Source organism: Molothrus ater, chromosome 1 (genome assembly GCF_012460135.2).
Source record: "Molothrus ater isolate BHLD 08-10-18 breed brown headed cowbird chromosome 1, BPBGC_Mater_1.1, whole genome shotgun sequence".
In the NCBI taxonomy this organism is placed as follows: Eukaryota; Metazoa; Chordata; class Aves; order Passeriformes; family Icteridae; genus Molothrus; species Molothrus ater.
Genome location: NC_050478.2, coordinates 133,939,536 through 133,948,075, shown reverse-complemented (window position 1 = coordinate 133,948,075; position 8,540 = coordinate 133,939,536).

Here is an 8,540-nt window from a genome sequence, read left to right as displayed (position 1 = left end):
GGTTCTTACGTTTTAAGATGCTCAGCAAATAAAAGTATACAATGCATTGTAGCCAAAACAAAAGGGTCTTCAGGCTTTTTTATAATTGGAGCTGACAGCTGTAGACACAGACTCTGTCACCCAGGACCCTGGACTGTTGTAACATCTTGGATACAATAAACTGCATTTTGAAGAGCCACCTGAAGTCCCACATCTCTTGTCTCAAGCTCTTACTAGCCACACCTGCTGGAGGGAGGGAGGGAAGGAGGACAAGAAGAGTTTACACTGGAAGAAAACCTGCTTGATGATGTTTGAAAACATTCTACCTACATGCAGAGCCCAGAGGGGGGAAAAAGAAAAAGGAAAAGAGCATGTACTGGTTTAAAACTGTAATGAATCCTTACTCTATGTAGAAATGCAAAGAGTCATTTAGAAACAGAAGAAGGGCAAATTTGATAGTAATGGTCATAAGTTAAAGGACAAGCTGCTGAACCAGATGCCTGATGTGCAAAAGAATTTCAGAACTATTGCAATGCAATAGTTTTGAACACACAAAAGCGTGTGTTCGGGTCAGAAAACGGTCTTCATAGTGATATTACCTTATTTCTGATTAGACCTTCCTCTTGCCTGTATTGTGCCATCATATGAAGGATCCTGCAAATTGCATCCATCTCTCACTTGCTATCTTAGGATTTATGTCCTGTCTGTCTCTGAGACTGGGTGATCATGGAAGCAGAATTTAAATTGCCAGTTGAGTCACATTTGACTCCACAAGAGGGAGAACTCCTCTGCCTGGTGCTCTCAGGAAAAAGAGCCTGCTGTTTTCAGATCTTCTGCTTGGAGCAGTAGAACCAGAGCCATGTGCATATTCCTGCCCCAGCAAAAGTACTGAGATGTACAGGCTTAACTCCAATGTAAAGTGTCACCTACATATTCTGAATAATATGTATCTATAACAACCTGCAGAAAGTCCAATGAAGATGAGGTTAAAGTTCAAACATTCCTCTTTCTTTACAGCATTGCCTCGGTGTCTGTAGCAGCAGACAGATTTTTTTCCTTCTGGCTGTTTCTAATATGTAACAGCATGAATGAAAAGGATTGAGGACAGACTTTTCAGAATTTCTATATTAACCATAAATAATAAACAAACTAATCATAGCTAATGGATAATAAATTAGCTATTTTATGGAAATGAAAAAAATTGTTCTGCTTGAATGTCTGAGTAGTTTTCCATCCTTATAATCCCATTTTTTCTTCTCTATCTTTTTGTCAGATAAAACTTGTGAAATATCCAAGTCTCTCTGCTATTTGGTAGTGAAGAAATATTTATAAAGACACTCTTTGGAAAATACAATGTTGGCATCAGGTGCCTGTTGACCTGCTGCCAATATGATGTCAGTACATGGGGAGCTATAGCCTTTGTTCTATATTTGTTATTTTTCTGTATCACTCTGTTGAATTCACTTCCACTTTAACTGCCTTCTAGAGCAATCCCCTCGCTCTGCTCACTTAATGGAATACCAAGCCATCCTCACCTTCCATCTCAGCTTATGATATTCATCTGCTGCCAGTAATTCTCTTGATACATGAAGGTACTCTTAATCAGCTCCTCCTAGTAATATCTGCAAGTAAACAATAGGCACAAAGTAGGTGAGATATCTGGAAGAGGTAGGCAGCAAAAGGTAGCAAAAGGGGAAGGGTATGCAGATTTCATATTCTTTTCTTCATTTTGCTTACTTTACTCCCAGGCAGAGTATCTGCATTAGTTGTACTGCTTGCTACAAATCCAGATGGTAAAGAAATGGAAGGAGTATGGGGATGCTTGCCAGTTTTGTATGGGCAAGGTCAGGAAGGCCAAGATGCAGCTGAAGCAGAATTTAGCAAGGGATGCAAAGGGAAATGAAAGGGTTGCTGCAGGTGTGTCTGCCAGAAAAAGAAGCTCAAAGAAAGCCCCATCCTGGAAACATTCAAGAGCAGCTTTAAGGGGCTCTGAGCAACCTGATCCAGTTGAAGATATCGCTGACCATGGCAGGATTCTTAAAAGGTCCTTTCCAACCCAAATTATTTTATGATTCTATGAGTCTGAGTCTATGATTCTTCATTATGGCTGAATTGCTGAGGGGAGCAGAGAGAGCCCTGAGCTCCTGCACTGTAATTCTTTTCTCCTGTTGATATCCATGGCAATAAATTATTAAGTTCCAGTTTAGAGAAAGGATGGGGGCTGACAGCTCAGCCTCCTGTGTGGCTGGGAAGATGTATCAGCACAGTCCAGGGTGGCATAGTGCAGCTTCCTGAATACAGCACAGGCAATCAATTTCCACTAATGGTTCAAAGCAGGGTGCTTTTGCAAAATCAGTTCCCTGGAAACAAGACATAGGGCAAAAGATTTTGACAGTGAATCATCTTCATGACTTCAACACTCTGGGCTCAAGCCATGCTGGTTTTCAGCTGCTGTGTGGCTCTACCACATTGTTTTGGTAGAACAAAATAGGCTGCAACACAAACATGGGCACTAGGAAATAATCAGCCAGGAATGATTTTGGTGTGAAGTAGAGCCACAATATATATTTCTCATCCCTAAGTGCACTTTAGGGCACGGTCAGAGAAATGCTGTGCTCTTGCTGAGCACAGGCATCAGAACAGTCCTGTGGTGCCAGGGAGATCTGAGGATAAATGACAGTAGCTTGAGCAGAGCTGAAGATGACAGCCAGGCAGACAGAGCAATAGCATTGCTGAGGACGTGAAGAGGGGTACAAGTAGCTTTCTGCACAAAGGGAACAGACACTCAGCATCCTTCAGCCAGAACAGGAATACTCACACTCTGACATCTACCAGGATATAAATAATCCTAATGAAGTGGCTGCTGCATTGGTAGACTGGAGGCTGTCAGCCTTTAAGTGGTGTGAGCTCTCTGTGAGAGCCAGCATGGATGGGCAGTGCCTGTGGGGAGCAAGGGAGGACAGAGCTGGTATTCAGGCTCTCAAATTAATTAACCTAAAAAAACCTGCGATCTAATAGAGCAGTGCTGAATTCTTTTCTGTCAGGCCTTTTAGTTTCTCTGTTTATTCTTTAGCTGCATTTCAAACCTTGCACTGCAATAATGGGGCATGGAAAGGGCATTTGTTCAGGTAGGTTTGTTCTTTTATTAGTTACTTTTTGGTTTTAAAAGGAAAAAGTACTATAGAATCAAAAGATTCAAGTTCGGGTTTAACCACAAATACAGAGCAGTTAAAAGCAGAAATGCAATTAACAATTGCAGAATGCAGAGAGCTGATATGGAACAAGGGTAGAAATCAGCAACTGGTGTGGAAGGAAAACATCAACGTTTCTGCAGCAGCTATGCCAGCAGAAAGCCCACAACAGTTTTAGAATGCCATATGCCTGTTTTTTTTTTTCTTTCTCCTTTCATATACCAACAGTTTACTCCTTTTTGTTTCCTTTCCCTTGCTTTTCCCTTACTCTTCCTTTCCTTACCGTTTCACTGCCATAACTAGAATTCACATGAGAGTGATTTTACTTTGTACAGAAGTATTAAGGACAGCAATTTCTTCTCATTGCCTCCTTTTTCCCCTCCTCCCCCTCAAGATTTGCTTTAATGACTTGTCCTAATTAAGTTTGAAAAAATTCTTTATTATGTTCCCAGATTTTCTGTGGTATGATCACTTAAACCTGTAAATTATAATTGCAGATTTGGTACCCATGCAGACTGATTATTATAATTAGTACCTGCTACCTCCCTTTTAGCTTTCATTATATCTTTGCACTCAAGGAAGCTAAGACAGTTACATTTTAGGAATAAACAGGATACAAAAAAATAATATGTTTGCCTTTAAAGTGCTTATTGCTTTCATATAATACTATTAACTATTAAAAAGAGAATCTGCTGAGTACTATCTGGGTATGGTAAGAATTAGACCACAGTTTGAAATTAAAAACTACTTCTGAGCACATTACAAATGGACCAAAAATCAAGCCAATGTTTGTGGGGTCAAAATGAGCTATGTTACCTGAAAACTTGATAAAATATATTTTCAAAAACAGCTCTGCCTTGCTGTTGCATTGATAAATCCAGTGCTTTTCACTGAAAAGATGAGTGATGGATGGTACAGGCCTTCTTTCAGTAACATAGCTTCCTTGAAGTCTTCCATGTAATGAAGAGAACTGTATGAGATCTGAGTTAAAGAACTTGTAGGAATGCCCTGCAAAGCAGAAAAAAAATCAATACAAATTGATCTGAGTTTGGTCTAGCAAGGAAAGGATGAAAAGAAAAGTGAAACAAGGCTCTGAAACAGTCAAAATAGACTGGTTGACAAACACCATTAAAATTGCCACTCTTTTTCATAAAAATCATGCTCCTGTAAAAAATGTTGGACATGAAAAATTATTCAAGTAATCTTCCCAGAATTTGGCTAAAGTTTTAATTGGTGAAAATTTAAGATTTTTTTCCTTTCATTCACTCTGAACTTGGGTAAAAGGGTAGAAGAAAAGTTATTGAATTAGAAAATTATTTTAAGCTGTGATATTTTTAATTACCAGCACATCACTGATGATGGGTAAAAATAGGAGCCCATTTTCATCTGCTATAAATGGCGGAAATCAATACAAATTGACATTATTCTCTCGCCATGTAATAGTATGTAAAACCAAGACATGAAGATTTAATTTATAACTTTTTTTGGCTTTGTCTTTGATTGCTTGTTGTATGTCTTGTGCACTACCATTTCATTCACAACAGCACTTAGATCCCACCTTAAAGGTTTTAAAATGTTATTGACTTTGTATCTGTATCTTCATTAAGCTATCTGATTTAACTCCAAACTTTTATCAAACCTAGCCTGACAATTTTGCCCTGCATTCTCATTCCTGAGGGTGTTCTACATTTCTGTCTGTATTCAGTCTTAGGAGATGCAGATTTGCCAGTGGAATGGAGAGCTGCAAAGGCCTTCTATTGCCCTTGCCAACACATTGTTTCCAGCATCAAGTTTCTCTTATTTAGTTCTGTGCAGATTTGATTCAGATGTGGTTTTTCTTCCTCGGAATGAGAGAATCATAGAATCATTTATGTTGGAAAACATCACTAAGATCATCAAGTCCAACTGTTAATCAAGCATTACTACTGAACCCTGTCCCTAAGATCAATGTCTTCTATCTTTTAAATAACTCCAGGGATGGTGACTCCACCATCTCCCTGGGCAGCCTGTTTCATTTTAATAAAATTAAAATTCAATACATAAAATTCATAAAATGATAAAAGAAGATAAGCGAGAACTACACTACTACTACTACGTAGTACCAATATGTACTGTTTCTATAAAAGAGAGATATAAATAAAATGTAGAAATGTACATTTCAGCTACTGCTATTGAGCAAACCATTTAATCCTACTGGTGAAATAGTTCTTGGTACCAGCACTAACTCTGCCCTGTGGCTGTTTTATGTGGTGCATTCACAGGCTAGTGCAGCTTTCCCAGTGTAATGATAACAGAGACATTCTGCAACTCATCCAGCAGAGCTCAGCAAAGCAGTACTGTGCTCTCCCTTCCACATTTCCTTTTCTGTGCAGCTATTCTCCCTTCCTAGGAGCTTGGAAGGAATCTACCTGCTTCTCCTACCATTCCTGTCTTGGTTTCCTCATTCCTCCTTGCCCTGATGCCTGTCAGCTATCGCATCATTCTCTATCCAGCTGTTTTTCAGCCTTCCTCTCCCCTTTCACCCAGTCTAGTTTACAAGCTCTGTGGGATGTGGAAGTTCAAGGTTTGCACAAAGCATTGCACTTATGATTGTTGCAAGCCTATTGTTTATAATGCAGGCAGTCTTCTTAAGCTATTTGCAAATTCAAAATTCACTGTCTTGTTGCATATTCACAAACCTTCAGCTAAAAAGCATTCCTGACTGTTGTTGTAAACATCAATTCACACCAGGGACATAAGAAACCACCTCCAGGAAAGAAATTGTTTCCACTGGTGATCATGCTACTTTAAAAGGACAGAGACCCTGTTCTATCACAGAATATGGACATACTATGGACACATTGTCTAGATTAATTTCAAGCTGTGATAGCATAGACTGTGTCAAGCTTTTCACAATGGGTAATGTGCTAAAAAAATAAGAATCAGAGGAGTGAAATCTGCTGAAAGATTTATTTTAGCTGTTTTTCCCTAAGGAGCAGCCATGTCCTGCAATGCTGTGGAGGGAGCTCTCCTACAACAACTGGCACAGAGTGGAAAGTTCCCTTTGCAACCCAGGGAGGGCCACTGCTGGGACCAGATGAAAGAGAAGCAATGACAGCCTGGAGAGGTGGGAGGGGAAAAGTCCAACTGCCAGGGAAGAAGGAGACACAGGGCTAGCAGGTCCCCACAAGTGAACCACAGAGCCATACCAGCCCTTGCTGGAAATGGGTGGCCATCACAGTCCAGATGAGAGCATTCAGAATGGATTTACACTCTAAGAAGGGCCATGTTATTTTAAATTAATTAAAATACTAAGTAATGAAGCTGGACTTGTGCTAATAAATGGTAAAAAGTGGCTGAGAAAGGCCTGATATCCACTTGTCTACAGTACAGTTGCCTTCAGAAAGAACTAGGCTGCTAGGTCATGGAGCTTGGTTTACTGATTGTATTGATGCTGACTTACTCAACTAATTAAAATCCTCATTAGTGAACTTAACTGAAAATCTGCTATTTCCAGGTCAGGCTTCTGTCTGCATTCATTTGTCTGATCCTGGGGTTAAAGCACATGGACTCAATAGCAGAAAATAGCTCTTCCCAGCTACTTCACTCTCTTCTGGTGTGTCCTTGACAAGACACTTGATCTATTTGACTTTCTTTGCCAGGTTGTAAATGTGAAGGCAAGAACTTCCCACTTGTCAGACACACAGAAGCTAATTTCTTAGTCTTTGAAAAATAAAGTGTCTGATAAAAAGGTGTCAGTTGTATTTATTTAGTCACTGACATTAGTCTGAACAGTGTGTAAACATAAAGAGGGTGACTGGCTAAGTCCCTGAAGACTTTGTGTTGCAGCAGACCTTAAGCTGTTTACACACAAGTTGCAATAGCACTCTGAAAACCCGTGACTGAGATACCCAGCAGTAATATTGTTGTGTGCAGGCAATACAGACTAGCTTGGTTAAACAGGGAGAGTGAAGGATTTGCACACAGAGGTGTGCAAGATGAACACTGTTGAAAGTCAAGTACTGAGTCATCAGCTTCCCCAAAGCACATTGATGAAATAAGTTTTCCATGACTTGCCATGTCTTTAAAGGTGTGAACAGACCTCTGTTCTTCAGGTAATCAGTTCACAGTACCGTGTGGCTGCAGTGCACTTCAAGACTTCTGCCTTTAAACAGATTATTCTGAGCCAGTATAGTAAATACAGCTGCCAAGATTCATGCTGATTGAAATAAATGAATGTCTGTCAAAGCTGAATGTAGCTACATAAAACAGAAATGGTACACTCGATTTTATGCCCTCTACCTCCTCCTCATTCTCTCATGAACAAAGATTAAACTGGGTCTAAGGACATTTGAAAAATTTGTGTCTGTGGTGAAAATCTTACCCTGTTATCTTGTCACCAAGGATGTTTTGCAGTTTGTTTCACCTATATTTGAATGTGTAGTCTACAGCTGCAAACACAAAAAACAAAACAGTGAAGAAATCTTTCCTTATTTTTTAAATACTCTATGTTTATAATGTGCAAAATCCCATTAAACCTTGCTGATTAATACTTCATTTTCTACTTTAGAATTATTATTTATTATTATTAATTAATAATGGCAAAATACTAGTGTAAATTGCATTTCTCTGGAAAATAAATTTTTACCAGTTGCTTTACTGGAGAATTGCATAGTATTCTCAGCTAATAACAAAATTACATGCTTTCTGTTGTTTTCTAAACATGGGGAAAAAAAAGCTCTTTTCCAGATAACAAATCCTAATACTTAATAAACTTATAAGGGGTCATCTGGAATGAAACCATTTTTCTGCATCCCATGTAGGATATAATGACCCAGACATATTCTGAAAAATGATTTCATATTCTGAATGATGATTTCATAGACTAAAGAGAAATATCACTCAGGGAGGTGATGGCTTTTGAGCACAGTGGTGACTGGGGGAAAGCATGAGAGGACCCTCAAAGGTGTCCCCTCGGAGGGAGAGCCTCTGCAGGTATGTTCTTGGGGGCTGCTGCTCTTCAGACATTTTGTCTTCCACAAAAGACTAAGAATTTATCTCACATTATACTTTGTATTGAACATACACCATTACAAATGGCTTTCCATAATATATGTCTCTACTGGGAAACGATGAAACAATTCTAGTAGAGCCAGCTGGAAGGTATAGAAAACACTGTGGGAAGTTTTGACATGAAAGAAGAAAATTTTAAAACAAAAGGTTTCTGCTCAATATTTTACAATCAGACTATGAAGTACAGGTCACAAGAGCCTTTATCCTTAAATTAGTAACCTCTAAATGCTGAAAACACGAGCATATGATGCCATTATTAAAACCGCAGGTTTTTTCATGTTTCCTGTGATTTTGAAGGATGAAAAAAAAAAGGAAAGG